At 51.0% G+C, this 20150-nt stretch overlaps 1 protein-coding gene across 2 annotated transcripts in view; it reads right to left on the reverse strand.

Moving 5' to 3' along the window:
* The window catches only part of LOC139052226 (uncharacterized), a 723436-nt gene that overhangs the window by 573047 nt on the left and 130239 nt on the right, over window positions 1–20150 (reverse strand). The window lies entirely within an intron of this gene.

The raw sequence follows: 20150 nt of genomic DNA on the forward strand, positions 1-20150 counted from the left end.
AAGCGCCTCTACAACATGACCTGTATAATGGACTAATTCTCTCCCAGTTTTGTTGTGAGCAGTGCAATGAACGACATTTAAAGCAAATCGTTAAGGAGGCCCTAACATTTCGTTACAACGGCATTTGGCTGTATAATATGCGATAACCCATATGCACCGCCTGTTCCTTGTGCTGGCAGCACGATGCACAGGTCTTGTTTTGCTCTAGCAGCATAAAATTCTGCCACGGCCTACTACCGTATTTACTTGCATATTGATCGCACTCGCGTTATGATCGCGCCCCTGAATTTTGTCGCCAAAATTAGATTTTCTTTCTTTCCCGTGTGTGGGGATGCGAGATTTAATTTTCACGAAGACAGCCAGGGAAGGCTTTCAAAAAGATCGGGATATTTTAAAATGCCCCCATAGGTATGCTGTTTTGTTATATGTCATAAGAAATTTCCAGATAATCTCTCTGTTATATATATTTTTTAAACGTTTCACCTAAAAAAGCTTAGGCAAATTGGTCTTATTTAAAAAAAGATAACGAATGTCAAGCATACTGACGTGGCATTTCTTACTGAATTTGTTCTTTTATGCGTTAGCTAAATGTCCTGAACCTCGAACCCCTACAAAAATTTCTAATGTTTGAGAGCACCTTAAATAATTTACTGTGATAGCGTTCATTCGAACTACAGTTTCAGTTTTGTTTCCTAGGAGGTGCATGTCTGTCGTGCCATGACACAAAGTGCTCGCGTAGTATTTCGGGTGCTCATGTGGTATACCTAACTTGGAAACCTGTTAGCTTGCCCAAGAGGCCTAATTATCTGTAAGAAACGAAGTGACCATATCGATACAATCAATCTATCTGCCTTCTGTGAAAGTTATGGCCAATGACCCATTCATTTAAGAGCATGAGAAAGGCATTTACCTGTGTCTTCAGGAAAATAAATTGCAATCTTTGCCATGATACTGTGAATACTCCAGTCGCTCTTCTGAGCATATCCCTCTGCGCGGGCACATTTAATTACAAGCCAAAAAATGCACAGACAGTCCAACTCTGTAACCTTGTTTCAGCAATTGATAAATAGATAATTTGAGGTAAGTACAATGATGTGTCATACATGAACTTGTCTTTAAAGCTGCATAATGTTGCTGTAACACCAGCAGCAGTTGGGACTGTTTAATTGTTCATCATGCCATAAAATGAAACATTGCATAATAGTACTGCTTTGTATTCACAAGCAGCCACTACTCATACTTAAACCGCATTGAGTATTGAATTAAATGGTTTGAGTAAATATATGAAGCTGCTTAAAGGGAAGCTGAAAGGTTTTCCAGAAAAAATGAGTGAACATGTTTACTTAATGGTTTTCAACCCTCCGAATTCGAATATCGTATCGAAATTGAGCGAAAGAAAGCGCAAATATATTTTATTTCGACGAAAAGTGCAGCAGCGGACGCGCCCAGCTCGCGCGTCTCGTTTCCGCCAGTGATTGGTCGGGCGACCCGTGACGTCAACTTTAGCGACCGACCGCTGCCGCTCCACATGAAGCGCGGTGCCAGGTAGTTTGGTGCCGTAATAGAAAATTAAGAGGCAATAGAAAATTTAGAGAGACTGCGTTTTTCTGAAGAGTTCGGCGTTGCTCCCTACATGTACGAGCCGATTGCAAAGAGCCGGCCTCTCGAAGAAGCAAACGATGCTGGTGCGAGCAGTGCTTTCGACGAGAACGAAAGCGAAGTCTTGGGATCTCCTCGTGTTGGAAATGCTCTTTGGTGAGTATGTTTTTTGCAAAGCGATCTAGTGATCTCGCCGATCTTTCGCCGATCTAGTGAGCTCGTTTCCGGTCAAACAACTGCAGTGTTGTGTTCCTGCATGCCTCCTCGTGGAACGTAAGCGGGGATGCGATCCTCGGCATTTGTGCGCTGTCCAAAGCTGTCGGCAACCTACAAAGACGGTTCAAACGCGTGAAAAGCTTCCCGGTTCATGCAGTACGTGTAGTGACCTTCATCTGTGCGCCATCCGCACACTACTCGTAACCGAAGTCGTAAAGGCGGCGAATTCCGTCGGCTACGTGAGACGGTCGGTTTCTCGCTGTGCGCGAGAGACGGGGGGAGCGTAGCGTCCTGGCGTGCGCCGGCTTTCCAGCACATGCAAACTCTACATTTGCACTGCGTTATTGTAGCTGCGTGCAGGCTGTTTTACAACACACGTGCAAATAGAAAATTCGCGGCGCTTTGCGACGAAACCTGCGTCGAGGGCGGGAAATAAACATGCACCTTCCGTTCAGCGTGCTAACATGAAGGAGCTCGCAGTAAATCAAAATCCACGTTTGGGCGAGTTCGTGTATTCATAAGGCCTTCCAACACCAGTTATCATCAGTCAGTCCGCACTCGTGCCGTCTTTGTTTTCGTTGCTCCGATCTTTTCGCGCTGCGTTTAGAAAGCCTGCTAGTGGAAATTCTGGTGATAATCGTCGTCACGGAAGTGGTTGGAGCACAGCAGTGTTGTTCTTGAGGGCTTGAAATTGTTTCGCTTTACAGCAGCCTCCCACTTCCTTAAAAGCTTCTTGTCTTGTGGGAAGCAATGGAAGACAACATCGTCGCGGCCGCTGGTGTTCGTGCAACTGAGGCTGCACAGAAAGACGGCATGATCGGCCCACCACATCAGTTGTTGCTGCGCACGTTGACCACCACTCTACATACACACAGACGCACCAACAAAGAAATGCAGGGTCGATCGAAGCAGATTACGACGGCACGCACGCAGAAACAAGCACGGTCAGGCACGGTCGCGCAGGCTGCGAAGGAGCAAAACACTAAAGTTGACTTCACAACAACTTGGTTTCCGGTCTCCGCTCGCATTGTCAGCGTCAGCAGCAGCGCGCGGCATTCGACGGGGGGCGGAGCTACAGCGCAATTTCAACCGACGATTACGTCGCTCCTATTTGAAAAACAAAACCAAATTTGACCTACATGGTTTATAAGGTTCCCGCATCCGTATATGAGCGTCTTATTGAATTCGACAGACTCTTCAGCTTCCCTTTAAAGAACATACAAAGAATACACAATTCTTATTTTTACCTCACATTGTTGCATCTACTTATTTGCAGAAGACACTTGCAGCATCTTTGGAACATATGACATGAAGGTCAAGGCCGGCCTGGCGGCCTTGCGTGCCAGGGGGAAGTAGTCTATAAATCTGTAGTCTCTTTCAATCACAGCGTAAGACCTGCATTTTACGAAAATTAAGATATCGTGCAATAAAAGGAGTTATTTCAATGCCGGTCCCCTTGTTGTCTTTTTTTGCATTGCATGATTCACCGCCAGTGGAATAACTTCAATTTTATTTTTTCTGTTTATGCAACATATTGTCAATCTGGGGGTGACGTTGAAGAACACAGTAGCACTACTGTGAAAGACAAAACTAGCTTTAATTGGGCGAACCTGTACCCACAAAAACAGGCTACACTTATAACACAACGATAGCGGCGAACACGGTCGGCGATCGTCGAAAATCTGATCAGCGGGTCATGCGCGTCGGCTTTTACACAGCAGTCGTCGAATGTTCCAGACTAATCGTTGGGACCCGCGTGCTTTCCACAAAGTCCTACACCATACGCGTCAGGCGATGAAATCAGATAACACAAGGTTCGGCGACAACAGACAGCGGATAGAAGCATCGATAACTTTCCAGAAACTTCGGAAACATGCAAGAGCGTCCCCCGCCGTGCGATAACATTTGTTAGGCGGCGAAACGTGGTCGCGGGATAAAGATAAGTATACGTGTCAATACCCCCTTCTTAAAAAGCATCGACCCGATGCTACACACAAACGAAAGTAATAAAGAAAAGCACTCGTAGCAAAGAAAATAAAATAAGGAAGTTCGTCAGCGTCCATAAGAGGGTTTAAGGCTCACCACGTGGACCATTTCAGATCGTGCGCGGCGTCACTGTGAATGCGAAATGCCGTCTGGCACGACCTAATAGTCTAGTGTGCCAATACGTCGGATGACCTTGTAGGGTCCGTAATAGCGTCGCAGTAGTTTCTCACTGAGTCCTCGTCGGCGTATCGGGGTCCATACCCAAACACGGTCGCCGGGCTGGTAATCGACGAAGCCTCGTCGAAGGTTGTAGTATCGGCTGTCGGTCCTCTGCTGGTTCTTGATCCGCAGGTGGGCGAGCTGTCGGGCTTCTTCGGCGTGCTGTAGATAGGTAGCGACGTCAAGATTCTCCTCGTCCGTGACGTGCGGCAGCATGCCATCGAGCGCCGTCGTCGGGTTCCTGCCGTAAACCAGCTTAAACGGCGCGATCTGTGTTGTTTCTTGCACCGCCGTGTTGTAAGCGAATGTTACGTACGGCAGGACGGCATCCCAGGTCTTGTGTTCATTCGTCTGTGGGTGGTAGGCCGTTGTCCTCCTGTGACCTGTATGACTACATTGCAGAATGGCTTGGGTGAGCTGCGCTGTAAAGGCCGTTCCTCTGTCGGTAATCAGGACATCTGAGGCGCCATGCCGCAGCAGGATGTTTTCGACGAAAAATTTTGCCACTTCGGCTGCGCTACCTTTCGGTAGAGCTTTAGTTTCAGCGAAGCGGGTGAGGTAGTCCGTCGCCACGACCATCCACTTATTTGCGGAAGTTGATGTCGGAAACGGTCCCAACAAGTCCATCCCAATTTGCTGAAAAGGTCGGTAAGGAGGCTTGATCGGCTGCAGTAATCCCGCTGGCCTTGTCGGTGGTGTCTTTCGTCGCTGACAGTCTCGACATGTCTTCACGTAACGGGCGACATCGGCGGTTAGGCGTGGTCAGTAATACCTTTCTTGTATCCTCGATAGCGTCCGGGAGAAACCGAGGTGCCCAGCGGTCGGGTCGTCAGGTAGGGCTAGCAGTACTTCTGGACGCAGCGCTGACGGAACAAGAAGGTAGCTGGCGCGGACTGGTGAGAAGTTCTTTACGAGCAGGTTGTTTTGTAATGTGAATGAAGACAATCTGCGCTTAAATGCCCTAGGTAGTACGTCGGTGTTCCCTTCCAAATACTCGACGAGGCCTTTTAGCTCTGGGTCTGCTCGCTGCTGTTTAGTGAAGTCATCTGCGCCTATTATTCCGAGGAAGGCGTCGTCATCCTCGTCGTCTTCCGGCGGGGAATCGATGGGAGCGCGTGACAGGCAGTCGGCGTCCGAGTGTTTTCGTCCGGACTTGTAGATTACTGTGACGTCATATTCTTGCAGCCTCAGGCTCCACCTCGCCAGCCGTCCTGAAGGGTCCTTTAAGTTAGCTAGCCAACACAACGCGCGATGGTCGCTGACGAGTTTGAATGGCCTGCCATAGAGGTAAGGGCGGAATTTTGCTAAAGCCCAAATGATGGCGAGGCATTCCTTTTCAGTCGTAGAATAATTGCCTTCAGCTTTTGACAGTGACCGGCTAGCATAAGATATCACGCGTTCATGTCCGTCTTTCTTCTGGACTAGGACGGCACCGAGGCCTAGGCTACTATAGTCAGTGTGGATTTCTGTATCGGCGTCTTCGTCGAAATGTGCAAGTACCGGCGGTGACTGCATGCGTCGATTTAGTTCTTGAAATGCGTCGGTCTGCAGCGTTTGCCACTTTAACTCGACATCAGATTTGGTGCATCAGATGCGTGAGAAGTCCTTGACAAAGCGCCTGTAGTAGGCACACAAGCCAAGGAATCTACGCACTGCCTTCTTGTCCATGGGCTGCGGGAACCTTGAGATGGCAGCTGTTTTCTGCGGGTCGGGGCGTACTCCGGATTCGCTGATGACGTGGCCTAGAAACAGGAGCTGCTCGTAAGCGAAGCGGCACTTTTCTGGCTGCAGAGTGAGCCCTGATGATTTGATGGCCTCTAGTACTGTCGCGAACCACCTAAGATGATCGTCGAAATTTCCTGCGAAGACGACGACGTCATCCAAGTAAAGAAGACAGGTCTGCCACTTCAATCCTGCTAACACCATATCCATGACGCGCTGGAACGTTGCAGGTGCCGTGCACAGTCCGAATGGCATGACGTTGAACTTCTAGAGGCCGTCTGGCGTGATGAAGGCAGTCTTTTCGCGATCTATATCGCCGACTTCCATTTGCCAGTAGCCAGAACTGAGGTCCATCGATGAGAAGTATTTAGCGTTTCAGAGCCGATCCAATGCATCGTCTATCCGTGGAAGGGGGTATATGTCTTTGTTCGTGATCTTGTTCCGTCGACAATAATCGACGCAGACACGTAGGGCTCCGTCCTTTTTCTTCACCAGGACAACAGGAGAGGCCCACGTGCTTTTCGACGGCTGGATGATGTCGTCGCGGAGCATTTCGTCGACTTGTTGCCGAATAGCGTCACGTTCTCGCGTCGAAACTCGGTAAGGGCTCTGGCGGAGTGGTTGAGCGCACTCTTCAGTTATTATGCGATGCTTTGCAACTGGTGTTTGTCAAATCTTCTATGAAGTCGAAAACCAGTCCTTGGGAGAAGACTTCTGAGCTTTTGCTGCTTGCTCATGGGGACACTTGGATTTACGTCGAAGTCTGGTTCGGGGACTATGGTCGGCGGGGTAGATGCAGCAGAATCTGAGAGGACAAATGCATGGCTCGTTTCCACAATTTCCTCGATATACGCGATTGTCGTGCAATTGCTGATGTGCTTGAACTCTTGGCTGAAGTTGGTTAGCATCGCTTCCGTTTTCCATCCGTGGAGTCGAGCGATCCGTCTTGCGACGCAAATTTCACGGTATAGCAGTAGACGTTAGTCACCCTCGATGACGCCTTCTACGTCGACAGATGTTTTGGTGCCGACGGAAATGACAATGCTGGAGCGAGGCGGGATGCTGACTTGACTTTCGAGCACGCTTAAGGCATGGTGACTACAAGAGCTCTCCGGCGGTATCGCTTGATCTTCAGACAGGGTTATCGACTTTGCCTTCAGGTCGATGACTGCGCCGTGTTGGTTTAGGAAGTCCATGCCGAGAATGACGTCGCGTGAACATTGTTGGAGGATAACAAAGATGGCAGGGTAGGTCCGGTCGTGAACGGTAATTCTTGCCGTGCAGATTCCATTGGGCGTAATCAGGTGTCCTCCAGCGGTGCGAAGGCCTGACGACGTCGCATACCAGCCACATGTCACCCGCCCACCCATCGCCTTCCCATGCAGTCTTAACCTTCTTCAACTGGACGGCTATGTGTCCTCTCATGACGGAGTAATCGGCCCCTGTGTCGACTAAGGCGGTGACTGCGTGGCCGTCGAGAAGCACGTCGAGGTCGGTAGTTCTTTGTCTTGCGTTGTTTAGGTCTTGGCGTCGGATCACGGCTGTGTCGCGTTGACCTGTGGCTGGTATGCGACGTCGTCATGTCGTCTTTCGTAATCGTATTCTTTGCTTTCACACTTCGTCGGGACGGCGGCTTGTCGTTATGTCGTCGAGGTAGTTTCTTCGGCGTCTTCGTTGGCCGCGCAAAATCTTCGTCAGTTCGACGAACAGCAACCGCACCTCCATCGGTTGCTGCTTTTAGTTTTCCGGATACGGGCTCGATGACCGGCCCCGGGCTGTGCCAGCGTATGGATGGCGCTGCGGCGACAGGTAGCGGCCTGGTGACGGCGACCGGGACGGCCGTCGAGGGCTCCACTGAGTAGCGGCGAGGTACTAGGCGATGTCACGAGGGCGTTCATCTTCCCGAGGGCGCGGTGCGTTGACGGCGAACCCTCGCAATCCCAGGTCGCGGTATGGACATCGGCGGTACACATGGCCGGGTTCGCCTCAGTGGAAGCAGAGCGGGCGGTGGTCGGGGGCTCGCCAAATTTCCGTCTTCCTCGCGTAGCTGGGCTGGGCGACGGGTGGGCGTGCTGGCGGCGACGGCGGTGGATGACGGAATTGCGATGTTACAGGGCCCTGGCGTTGTCGCGGAGGGGGATCTTGAAGGCGGGCGACGGCGGCGTATGTTATCGCTTCCGGCTGAGGTTGCAGTGATCGTGGTTGCACCTCAGGGACTCCAAGCGATCACTGAACTTCTTCTTCGACCATTTCAACGATTGAGTTCACTTGGGACTGTGACCTTGGGTAGAACTTCTGCAGCTCCTCCCGTACGACCGCTCGGATAGTCTCGCGTAGATCGTCCGTGGCCAGTGATTGAGCTCCGGCGTAGTTTGTAGAGTTGGTGTGGCGGTCGAATAGCCGGTTTCGCATCTCGAGTGTTCTCGATGCTGGTGGCCTCACGAAGAAACTCGTCGACGGTCTTCGGTGGGCTTCGTACCATTCCGGCAAAAAGTTCCTCCTTTACACCACGCATTAGTAGGCGGACTTTCTTCTCGGGCATTTCAGGGTCGGCGTGGCGGAATAGATGGCTCATTTCCTCCGTGAGGATCGCGGTTGTCTCATCAGGCACCTGCACCCGGGTTTCTAATAGGGCTTGGTCTCGTTCTTTGCGTACGACGCTTCTGAAGGTCTGCAGGAAGCCGCTTCGGAACAGGTCCCACGTCGTTAAGGGGGCTTCTCGGTTCTCGAACCACGCCCTGGCAGCGTCTTCCAATGCGAAGAAGACATGCCGTAGTTTGTCGTCACTGTTCCAGCTGTTAAATGCAGCGACCCTCTCATACGTTTCAAGCCAGGTTTCCGGGTCCTCGAATGTTGAACCGCGGAACGTAGGAGGCTCCCTGGGCTTATGGGGGACGCTGGGGCTGCTATTGGGGTTGCCTTGTCCAGAATCTTCTTGGTCTTCTCAAGTACAAGTCCGTGGTCCAGGGGCAGCTGTAGAAGACGACGGCTTGCTCGATGGTCTGGGACTAAGTTGGTGTTCACTTTGCTGTCCTGGCTTGGATCACGGCTTGTCGGGGGTGTCCGGTACATGAAAGAAAAGCACCTCCACCAGATGTCACGTGGTGGTAACGTTGAAGAACACAGTAGCACTACTGTGAAAGACAACACTAGCTCTTATTGGGTGAACCTGTGCCCACAAAAACAGGCTACACTTATAGCACAACGGTAGCGGCGAACACGGTCGGCGATCGTCGAAAATCTGATCAGCGGGCCAAGCACGTCGGCTTTTAAACAGCAGTCGTCGAAGGTTCCAGACTAATCGTTGGGACTCGCGTGCCTTCCACAAAGTTCTACACCATTCGCGTCAGGCGATGAAATCAGATAACACAAGGTTCGGCGACTACAGACAGCGGATAGAAGCATCGATAACTTTCCAGAAACTTCGGATACACGCAGGCGCGTTCCCCTCCGTGCGGTAACATTTGTTAGGCGGCGAAACGTGGCGTTATAGATTCGGGGTTCAATCCCATCGCTCGTGATCCGTTGTCAAGATTGAAGTCGGGCATGAATTAGAAGGTAGCTGGTCCATGCCGTCGTCCAACTTATCCACGCTGAGGACGTTGATGAAGGGAAGGACTGCTTCTCATCGAGAACGAGGAATATGGGTTACTTGAATATGGGTAATATGGGTTGTTGAAGGACTGCTTCTCATCGAGAACGAGGAATATGGGTTTATTTACAGTATTTATATCAGTCTAACATGACTGCTCGACAGAGAGTGTCCTGAGCAGCCGCACAACAGCGGTTTTTAAACACTGGGTCCTCTCCCGATACCCAGGTGACGGAAACGGCCGTCTAAACACCGCAGGCGAGTTGACCAGGCACCGTAGGGGCATTTATTCCCCGAACTGCAGCGCTCCCGCCGGCCGCCCATTGTCTGGCGTCTTGGTGGGCGCGTGGGAAGGGGTTTCAGTAGAAGTTCCCTTGGCTCAGTAACAATAGTGGGTCCGCCGAGCCCGTTTAGTTACATTGGCGACTTCCTCAAACTCGGCTCCAACGACGGAGAGTCGAGGACGCACGTATTGTTGTTCACACACAGTCGACTTAGTCACGCCGTGGCTAGAGGTGTGCGGCGACACTCCCGGAATGTTGCCGGCATAGTCGCAACTGGGTGGCAAAACTTGCACTGCAGCTGGTCGTTCTTAACAGCGCCTCCATGGCCCGGAAAATCTCGACTGTCTATCGCTGACAACCGCTGGGCAGGAAGAGAACGGCTAGTGGCCAGGGGTGATGCCTTGACTCACAGCGACTACTTGTGTAATGATGTCACCGCCCCAAAAAATCCAACAAGGACAGGCAAATGCAAAATGAACCCCACAACACGGCTCTGCGCCGAGATGACGTACCTTGGCTCTCACTTCACACCCGCTAGGCTTCAAAAAAAACATAATTGCAGAAACAAAAAATGCTGCATTTCGCTATGCCAACTTCTGAAGCAATTTCGTGCTGACAAATGACGTTAGTCACGCAGTGATGGAGGGAATCCTGCTAAATGAGAGGGGATCTTCTTGGCTTAACAAAATAACACTAGTAACCCTAATATAACCCTAACCCTCAATCGCAGGATTCAAATTAGTCTCCTCAAACCATCCGCATTGCTATGCAACTTTCCCTTCCTATATCTAACGGAGAAGTTGTACTCTTCGTGAGTGAGACTCCATCAGAGCAAGCGGCCATTTTTGTGTGACATTTGATTGAGTCACGTCAGAGGACAGTGGTTGGTCTCGAAGATGAACTTCGCTCCGTACAAGTAACACAACTTCTGGGCGGCCCAAAATAAGCGCATTCCTTCTCTGAAGCGCTGCAGGCTTCCTCGCTTACATTTAGTTTACGCCTGGCATAGAGGATATGATGCTCCTCGTTATCGTCGCCGACCTGACTAATTACCACGCCCATACCTCTGTCGCTTGCGTCGAATTGAACTATGAATTCCTTTGTGTAGTCTGGCGCGCGAAGCACAAGACGAGAAAGCAATAGCGTTTTTAAACTTTGGAAAGCGTTCTCTTTGTCCTTATCCCAGTGTACGCTACTTGGTCCTCCCTTTCGGAGTAATTCGGAATGTACCGTTGATAGTACCCCACAAGTCCCAAAAATGAACGAAGGTCTCTGTAAGGTCGTTATGAATGTTCGGCTTGGTGAAGCTCATATGTGCATTATTTTCGTTGCTTAAGTGCGTGCTTCCCCGACTTCTCTGGGGCCCACTCTGTTTTGTGTATGTGTTTCATGGCAATGTTGTGCTGCTGGCTCGCACCCGGGCCGCTCCCAGAGAGCGCCTGCTTTGGGAAGGCGGTGGCCGGACGCTGTTCGGCGAAAAAGGGAGCGGCAGGGGTTCTCGCACACTGGTTCTGGCGAGGGCCATAAATCGCGCAGCGAGCCGCTGTAGCGGCATCTGGATAAGGGAGTAATTGGGGAGTGTGTTGCGACGGGCCGAGGCGCCGCGGGGGGCTCGAGCGGCGGCCACCGCTGGTGCGAGTTACGCAGCCCGGGGACATGGTCCCGCGGCTGGCTGGGGGGTGATAATGTGTGCGGCTGAGCGGGCAGTGTGAGCTGAGGCCTGAGAGACGACGGACCGTTCTCGTCAGGTGCCCGATCGGAGCGACGGACTGCTCCGAGGCCTTGCTCAGCCGCATTCGTAAATGTGAAGCCGTTTTCCTTGTTTGCTTGTAACTCCTTGTACTACATATACTCCTTGCAACCGTTACTATCTGCCTGTAAATAAATCAGTTCGAATTATTGACGTCAAGCATCGTTAGTGCCGAGATACCGAAGCAGAGAGCAGGGCATCGGCTCAGGAAGAGCCGAGAGCGAACAACAACCACAAAGAAAGAAGAACCCGGCGGAAGAAGAAGAGAAGAAACCAAAACTTTACTGGCGCAGCCGACAGGATGTCTGTTCTCGGTAAGCCTTCGGTGGACGGCAGTGGCAGATAGGCGGTAACCGTTCGGAACTCACGAAGGTGACAGAACTGCGACGACGTCAGAGGTCTGCGACGACTTCATCACTGTGCCTGAGTCAGGCGAAGAAACGGAAAGCGAGGCTGCTGCTCACGTGAAGGCGAGTAGCGAAGATAAGCGTCAACGGGTCAACGGACCGAGCCCGGACAGTGCGTCGACGGACTGACGCGCGGGGAGCGCTCACTAATGGACTTGTGAGTGCGCATCGGACAGTCCAGCCCACTGATGGACTAGTGGCCGAACTGCATCGCCCTCTGGTGGACTAGAGGAAACCCGTGGAGAGCTGCGTGGTGGTGACGACCGGGAACAGCGACTCCTTTCATCTGCCTCCAGGGACTGGAAACAAGGACTTCCCTGCATGGTTCACAGAGACCACTAGCTGTAATCGGGGACTAGTGGTTGCTGATAATGAGTAGTGACGGGGAAGCTGCGGGGCCGAGTGCTGGGGTAGGGCGGGGCACAGGCGCAGACAGGCAATGATGATGATGATGATATGTGGTGCTTTGTGGCGCAAGGGCCAGGCTTGGCCAAAGAGCGCCATGACAAGTGGTGATGTTGACGATGTATTGTGGAAGATGTGACTTGGCTGTAAAGTGGCCTAAAAATAGTCGCTGTAGAGTGCGTAAAATCTACTTGCTATAAAATTATGGCGATGACAGATAACGAATACTATGAACATTGAAATCCATCGTAAAAGAATGATGCAGAATAGAAAATATATGAGACTGTAAAAATGCCTGGAGCGCTGCTGCCTCGCCAGAGCCCTTGAAACACAAGGGCCTAGAGGCATGTGCTACACGAAAGAACTATCACAGCGCCATCCTCTGAAGAGAGGAGACGCTACGAACATGTGGGGCTAACAACATGCAACACAACATCTTTCAGATAACTTAGGACTGCGTTAGTGTCGAAGAGCGGTTCTGGGCCGAGTAACATTACAGGATGAAGGGGAATATGCTGCCGGTATGCTAACGGGAAATGTTTCTTTCTGTCAGATTCGGCTTTCCGACACTCCAGGAGGACATGGAGGACGGTCAGCCTCTCTCCGCATCTCCCACAGGTTGGGGGCTCATTTCCAGTGAGTAAAAAATTGTGGGTGCCAAATGTGTGTCCTATTCCTAGACGACAGAATAGGACATCTGTTCGGCGTGATTTTGTAGCAGAGGGCCAGAGTCCTAACTGTGGCTTAATTAGGTGGAGCTTATTATCTGTTTCCGCGTCCCACATGCGTTGCCAGTGGCCGCGCATCTTCCTCCGCAAGAAAGGCCTGAGATCTGTGACAGGCACCTCAGCGGTAGGGTTAACTGCTTGCGATGCGATAGACGTGGCCATCTCGTCCGCCAGAACGTTGCCCTCGATGCTCCTATGGCCAGGCACCCAGCATATAATTATATGCTGCTTAGATACGTACGCTTTACACAAGGCGGTGTCGAGTTCATTAAATACGGGATTTTTATGTTTGCTGAGTGACATTAAGGCCTTCACGACGCTGAGAGAGTCTGTATAGATCGCTGCTTTCGGGAGTTTCGATTTTCTTATGTGCTTTACAGCAGAGAGTAGTGCGTAGGCCTCGGCCGTAAAGATACTTGTTTCCGGATGCAGTACATCGGATTCCGAAAACGATGGGCCGATGGCTGCATAGGATACCCCGGCATTTGACTTCGAAGCATCTGTGTAGAACTCTGCGCAGGAGTGATTGTGCTGGAGCTCTAGGAAATGCATTCGGATTTCGGCCTCTGGAGCGGGCTTTGTAACTTTTATAAAGGATATGTCACATTGTATAACCTGCCACTCCCAAGGAGGTAAGAGCTTGGTTAGGTGCATTAGGCGATGCTCGAGGAGCGGGACACGCATTTCATCGCTAAGCTGCTTCACACGCAGCGAGAAAGGCTGTCTTATGGAGGGACGATTGCTGAAAAGTGTAGCGCACGTCATATCGGTAACGTTATGAAAACATGGATGTTGAGGATTGGAGCGTACTTTAAGGAAATATGTAAAGCTAATGTATGATCTCTGTAGGTGAAGAGACCATTCATTCGATTCGGCATATAAGCTTTCGATCGGGCTTGTTCTGAAAGCGCCAGTTGCTAAGCGGACGCCCAGATGGTGGACAGGATCCAGCATCCTTAGCGCGCTCGGGGCGGCAGAGTTGTACACTACGGCACCATAATCCAATCGTGACCGAATTAGGCTCTTGTAGATATTCATTAGACACTTTCTGTCACTACCCCACGTAGTCTTAGAAGTTTCATTAGGTTCATTGTTTTTAGACATTTTTCTTTCAGATATTTAATGTGTGGTATGAAAGTAAGTCTATCGTCAAGTATAATACCTAGGAATTTGTGCTCCTTGTTTACAGGTATTTGGTGTCCACACAGTTCTAAGCAAGGATCCGGGATCAGGCCTCTCTTTCGTGTAAAAACAACAACAGAATTTTGTTAGGATTGATTTTAAATCCATTTTTCTCTGCCCATTTTGATACTTTGTTCAAGCCATGCTGTACCTGTCTCTCGCACACTGCGAGGTTACAGGACTTAAAACCTATTTGAATGTCGTCCACATAGACAGAATAGAAAATAGTTGGCGGAAATGAAGCACGGAGCGTGTTCATCTTCACGATAAAGAGCGTGCAGCTAAGCACGCCTCCCTGGGGTACACCAGTTTCTTGTATGAAAGGACGTGACAGTACATTGCCGACTTTTACCCGGAATGTACGATTGGACAAGTAGTTTTTTATTATGTTTAGCATATTGCCATGAATGCCCATTTCGGACAAGTCTCTTAAGATGCCGTAGCGCCACGTTGTGTCATAGGCCTTCTCCATGTCGAGGAATATGGATAAGAAAAACTGCTTGTGTACAAATGCGTCCCGGATATTTGCTTCTACACGTACAAGATGGTCAGTTGTGGAGCGCCCTTCTCGGAAGCCGCACTGATAAGGATCAAGCATTTTGCTCTGTTCAAGGAAAAAGATGAGTCGCCGATTTATCATTTTTTCAAACACCTTAGAAATGCAACTTGTGAGGGCTATTGGGCGGTAACTTGCTACTGAGCAAGGGTCTTTTCCTTGTTTCAAAACAGGGACCACAATAGCTTCCTTCCACGCGATTGGAAGGTACCCTGCATCCCAGATGGTGTTGAAAAGTGTGAGTAGTGTAAATTGCGTATCCGTGTGTAAATTTTTCAGCATTTCATACATGATTCGATCCGATCCTGGTGCGGAGCTCTTGCATGCGCTCAAGGCAGCTCTCAATTCAGCAATACTAAAAGGACGGTTGTAAGGCTCATTCTCTCGGCCTTTTCTTGTTAATGGCTTACGTTCTTCTGTTTGTTTGTATTTGAGAAAGGATTGTGTATAATTTGTTGGACTTGACACGCTCTCAAAATATTCCCCAAGTGAGTCTGCCTGATCTTGTAGGGTATCGAGTTCTGTGTTTACCAAAGGGAGTGCATGTGCTTGTTGCCCTCTTATCCTATTGACCCTGTTCCAGGCTTTCGCCTCATCTCTGAACGAGTTAATATTCGATATAAACTTCTGCCAACTTTCTCGTCTGGCCTGTCGGCGGGTTCGCCTGCCTTCGGATTTTACTTTTTTAAAGTTGACTAGATTCTCTGCAGTGGGAGAAGCGCGTAGCAACCCCCACGCCCTGTTCTGTTTTTTACGAGCGATCCTACAATCGTCATTCCACCATGCATGGGACACGCCGTTTGCAGGCCAAGCCTTTTACTTCTGATATGCATTTAAATGCGACATCTATTATGAATGCTGTAAAAAACTCGACTGCAGCGTCAATTCCTAACGAAGACAGGTCAGCCCATGAGATACTAATTAGAGATCGAAATTTCTCCCAATCAGCAGTCTCAATCTTCCACCTAGGAGCGTATGGTGGATATTCGTTTTCTTTATGTGATCTTAGCAGTATGGGGAAGTGGTCGCTACCGTAAGGGTTGTCGGTAACTGCTCATTCAAGTTCAGGCAGTACAGACGGGGAGACTATACTAAGATCTATTGACGAAAAGGATCGGTTTGCAAGAGAGTAATATGTGGGTTCTTTCTTATTGAGAAGGCACGCTCCAGAAGAAAAAAGTAACTGTTCAACAAGGCGACCTTGCGCATCCATACGAGCGTCGCCCCACAGGGAGCTGTGCGCATTGAAATCGCCAAGAACAGCATAAGGTTCTGGCAATTGATCGATCAAAGAGTGAAATTTATGTTTGTTCAGTTGGTAATGCGGGGGTATGTAAAGGGAGCAAATGGTGATGAGTTTGTTTAGTAGGACAACTCGAACCGCCACTGCTTCAAGGGGCGTTTGTAGCTGTAAAGGTTGACACGCAATACTTCTATGAGTAAGAATCGCAACACCACCCGATGATGCGACGGCATCATCGCGATCTTTGCGAAACGTAACATAGGTACGGAGAAAGTTTGTGTGTTTAGATTTTAAGTGTGTTTCCTGTAAACACAGCACTTTTGGATTATGCTTGTAGATGAGTTCTTGCAAATCATCAAGGTTTCTAAGGAGACCTCTGACATTCCATTGAATGATTTGTGTATCCATATTTTAAGTTTAATTGGTGCTGTGTTTACGGAAACGGAAGGGATGTCTTAGATTACAGAGCCCTTTCGAGGCCCTGTAACCGCGGTTTTGCTCTTTTTGAAGCGTTCGAGGGAACCTCGCCGCTCCTTAGGCGCCTGGGGCGCCTTGGGGATAGGTGTAGTGTCCATTGCCTCTTGTGAGGCGCCGGACACGTGCTCTTGTGAGCGAGAAGTTACCAGGGAAGGGCCGCCCGCCTTGGAGGGCAAGACCCCTGCGCCCACCAGCCCGGAGGTCGATGGGGTTCCGTGGGGGATTTGGCTGCGCCCGCCATTGCCAGCACTGGAAGGGACCTGGGAGGTTGAGGCAGCCTCGGCTGCGCCCACCTTCGGGGTCGATGGCCCCTTTTCCTCGGTTGGCGGAGCAGCGCTAGCTGCAACCACCGTGGGGGCAGATGGCGTAACTGCCGACTCACTGCGTGTGGGTCGGACAGTCGCCGGACGCCGTTGTGACGCTGCCCCCTGACGCGCCACTTCGGCAAAGCTTTTCTTTGGCAGGTATGCTACCCGCCTGCGTGCCTCTTTGAACGTTATATTTTCCTTAACTTTAATTGTTACAATTTCCTTTTCTTTTTTCCAAGAGGGGCACGACCGCGAGTACGCGGCGTGATCCCCGTCACAATTTACACAGTGGAGAGCGTTCTCACAAGCTTCAGAGGTGTGTTCTTGATTACTACATTTGGCACAAGTTTGGCGGCCTCGGCAGCTCTGCGAGCTGTGGCCAAAGCGCTGGCATTTGAAACAACGGAGTGGATTGGGCACGTACGGCCTAACACGGAGCTTGATGTACCCGGCCTCGATTGACTCGGGCAGGACACTTGAACCAAATGTGATTATTAGGTGCTTGGTCTGGATCTCTTTGCCATCTCGCCTTATCTTAATTCTTCTGACATTGATAACATTTTGCTCACTGAAGCCCTCCAGGAGTTCCGCTTCAGTCAGTTCAAGCAGATCGTCATCCGAGACAACACCGCGGGTGGTGTTCAATGTACGGTGCGGGGTTACTGTTATGTGGGTCTCCCCAAATGACACTAGTTTCGGTAGTTTTTGATATTGTTTCAAATCGCGGAGCTCCAAGAGGAGGTCACCGCTTGCCATCCTGGACACCTTGTAACCTGGACCAAAAACATCAGTCAAGGACTTTGACACAAGGAATGGTGAAATGTTTCGCACTGCTTTGTTTGGCTTTTCGGAGTGAATAACATGGAACCGGGAAAAATTCTGGATTTGGTGTCCAAAAAACTGAAATACATCTTCGGTGCGCCCTCGTTTCTGAGGGCGATCGGGAAGTTTGGGGAAAGAAGTTTCCATGAAAATATATAAAAATTCGGCAACAGCGCCGACCGCCCACCACGGAGCCCAACGAGGGGACGTGGCAGAGCTTGCGTGCAAGTCTGCACGACGCCAGTCGTACGCCGCCACTATAACCAAATATGGTGTACCCAAGGTTGGATAGCCACACAGGGTTAACCCTTGCCGCCAAGAAGAAGGAAGTAAATAGAAGAGAGAAGGAGACAGGAAAGGTGGAAAGTAAGGGAAAGACGAAGGTTGTAGGAAGAGAGAGACAGGAAAAGGCGACTGCCGATTTCCCCCGGGTGGGTCAGTCCGGGGGTGCCGTCTACGTGAAGCCGAGGCCAAAGGGGTGTGTTGCCGCCGCCGAGGGGCCGTAAAGGTCCAAACACCCGGCATTGGCTCAACTCCTAGGATCCCCTTTTCCCCGGACACGGCTAAGCCGCGCACGGCTACGCGCGGGAGGGTCCAACCCTCGTGTGCTCGGGTACGTGGTGTCGCAACACACCAAACGCCTGCTGACGCAGACGCCCCTGCGGGGACAGACAGGCAAGAACTCGAATTTCAACATGAGACTCAGATAGCTTCAATGGAATTGGAGCGTTTGAAGCTTCAGTTGCAAATTGAGCACCAGAGAACGCGGCAGCTTGAAATGCGAGAAAGTATAGATGACAGAGCACCAAACAGGCATCCGGAATCCCGCGAGGAGACCCTAGGGCGCTTTTCCAAAATGCTAAGAAGCCTTCTAACTCCAATCCCATCGGATCCAGAGGTGCCGGTGTGGTTGGAGGGCATTGAGGGCGTCTTTCGGTCGTACGGAGTGCCCGAGAGCATCAAAAGTCACCTGGTACTGCCGCTGATCGCAGGGAGGATTCGGCACATTTTTTCGAAGCTGTCAACTGACGAACTGAACAGCTACGCCAAAGTAAAGGAGACCATTTTGTCCGAGCTGAGGCTGTCGCCGGGCGATTATCTCAGACAGTTCCGGTTTGCAACACCGATGCGAGACGAAACCTGGCAGCACTTTGCGTCTAGGCTCGAGAGCTATTATGCCTTCTATACGGCGGCGCGGGGCGTAAAAGCTTTCAAAGATCTGTTTGCGCTTCAAGTCGCTGACCAAATTAAACAAACATTGAGCCAGGAAGCGTGGAAGCACGTTAAGCGTGAAGAGGGTAATGGGTGGGCAACGCCACACGAAATTGCAAAGATCGTTGAAGCTTATGAAGACATCGAGGGTAAGGGGTCTGCGCGGAGGCAGGTGACAGCGTCGAAAACGGCGGGAGAATACGGGCGCACGGTGAGCACAACGAGTGACGCGAGGGTTGTTGCACCTTGTGTGCCGTCGGTGAACAAGGGAGCCGCTCTGAAGAAAACGCAGGCCGCGTGTTTTGTATGCAATGGACCGCACTTCGCGCGAGACTGCCCCAACAGAGCGGCGACCCATCGCAAAACCGTGAACCGCGTTGGCAAAGACCGGAAATCGGAAGCGGTGCCCGATTGTCAGCAGGCGGTGTCACTCGAAAGCAGTGAGCTTGGGCCCGCCTGCGGGGGCACATCAACCAGAAGTCAGAGAGAACGCGATATACCTGCTGTGGAGTATGTCAGGTTAAGGTGCGGCGATGCTTCAATTAAGGCGCTGGTTGAGACGGGTGCGGAGATTACGGTGCTCAGAGAAAGCGCCGTGCCCGAAAGCGCGAAACATGAGATGGGTAATGTGACGCTGGTGGCAGCTTTCGGCGCGAAAGTCGTGGCGAGGCTGGCGCGCGTTGAGCTAGGCCTGGATACGGGCGGGAGTGTCCACCTAGCTAGGGAAGTACCTGTAATCTGCGCGTTTACTGAGGAATTAGCGACAGACGACGCTGACTGCCTGCTTTCGGCGGAGGCATGGCACATGATTAAAGAAGCATGTGCCGGTACTCAAGGCGGGCGAGTGATCGAGGCAGCTTTGGACCTTACTTCCGATATTAGGGGAGAGGAGGAGAGCGTGGGCGACCCTGCTTCGAGCGCAGAAGTAGACCAAGCTGCCAAAGTTGGCTTAGTGGTGCAGGGAGATGCGACTTTTGATTCGAGTAGGACAGAGCAAAATCAGGCCTTTCGGGAGGCGCAGAGAGCAGATCCGAGCCTGGTCGAGGCATGGAAACAAGGTAAAGCAGGCAGCCATGGGATGTTTGTTCGCGACGGGCTGCTTTTTCACAAGGACAAAATTGCCGCCAGGGTCTATCAGCAGTTAGTTCTGCCTGGTGAGAGAAGGAAGGAGGTTCTGCTCCTTGCGCATGAGTCACCGTGGGGTGGGCACCTCGGAATAAGAAAAACAGCCAATAGGATAAAGATGTCTTTCTATTGGCCTGGCATTGACAGAGACATAAAACCACATTGTCAGACATGCCATGGTTGCCAGGTCCGGTCCGACCGTAAGGTCATGGACCGTGTTCCGATAACGCCACTCACGCGCCCAAGTTACCCGTTCCAGGTAGTTAACGTTGATGTAATCAGGCCATTGAACCCCCCATCGGCACGGGGACACAGAT

This window comes from Dermacentor albipictus, unplaced genomic scaffold (assembly GCF_038994185.2).
Source record: "Dermacentor albipictus isolate Rhodes 1998 colony unplaced genomic scaffold, USDA_Dalb.pri_finalv2 scaffold_20, whole genome shotgun sequence".
Classification (NCBI taxonomy): domain Eukaryota; kingdom Metazoa; phylum Arthropoda; class Arachnida; order Ixodida; family Ixodidae; genus Dermacentor; species Dermacentor albipictus.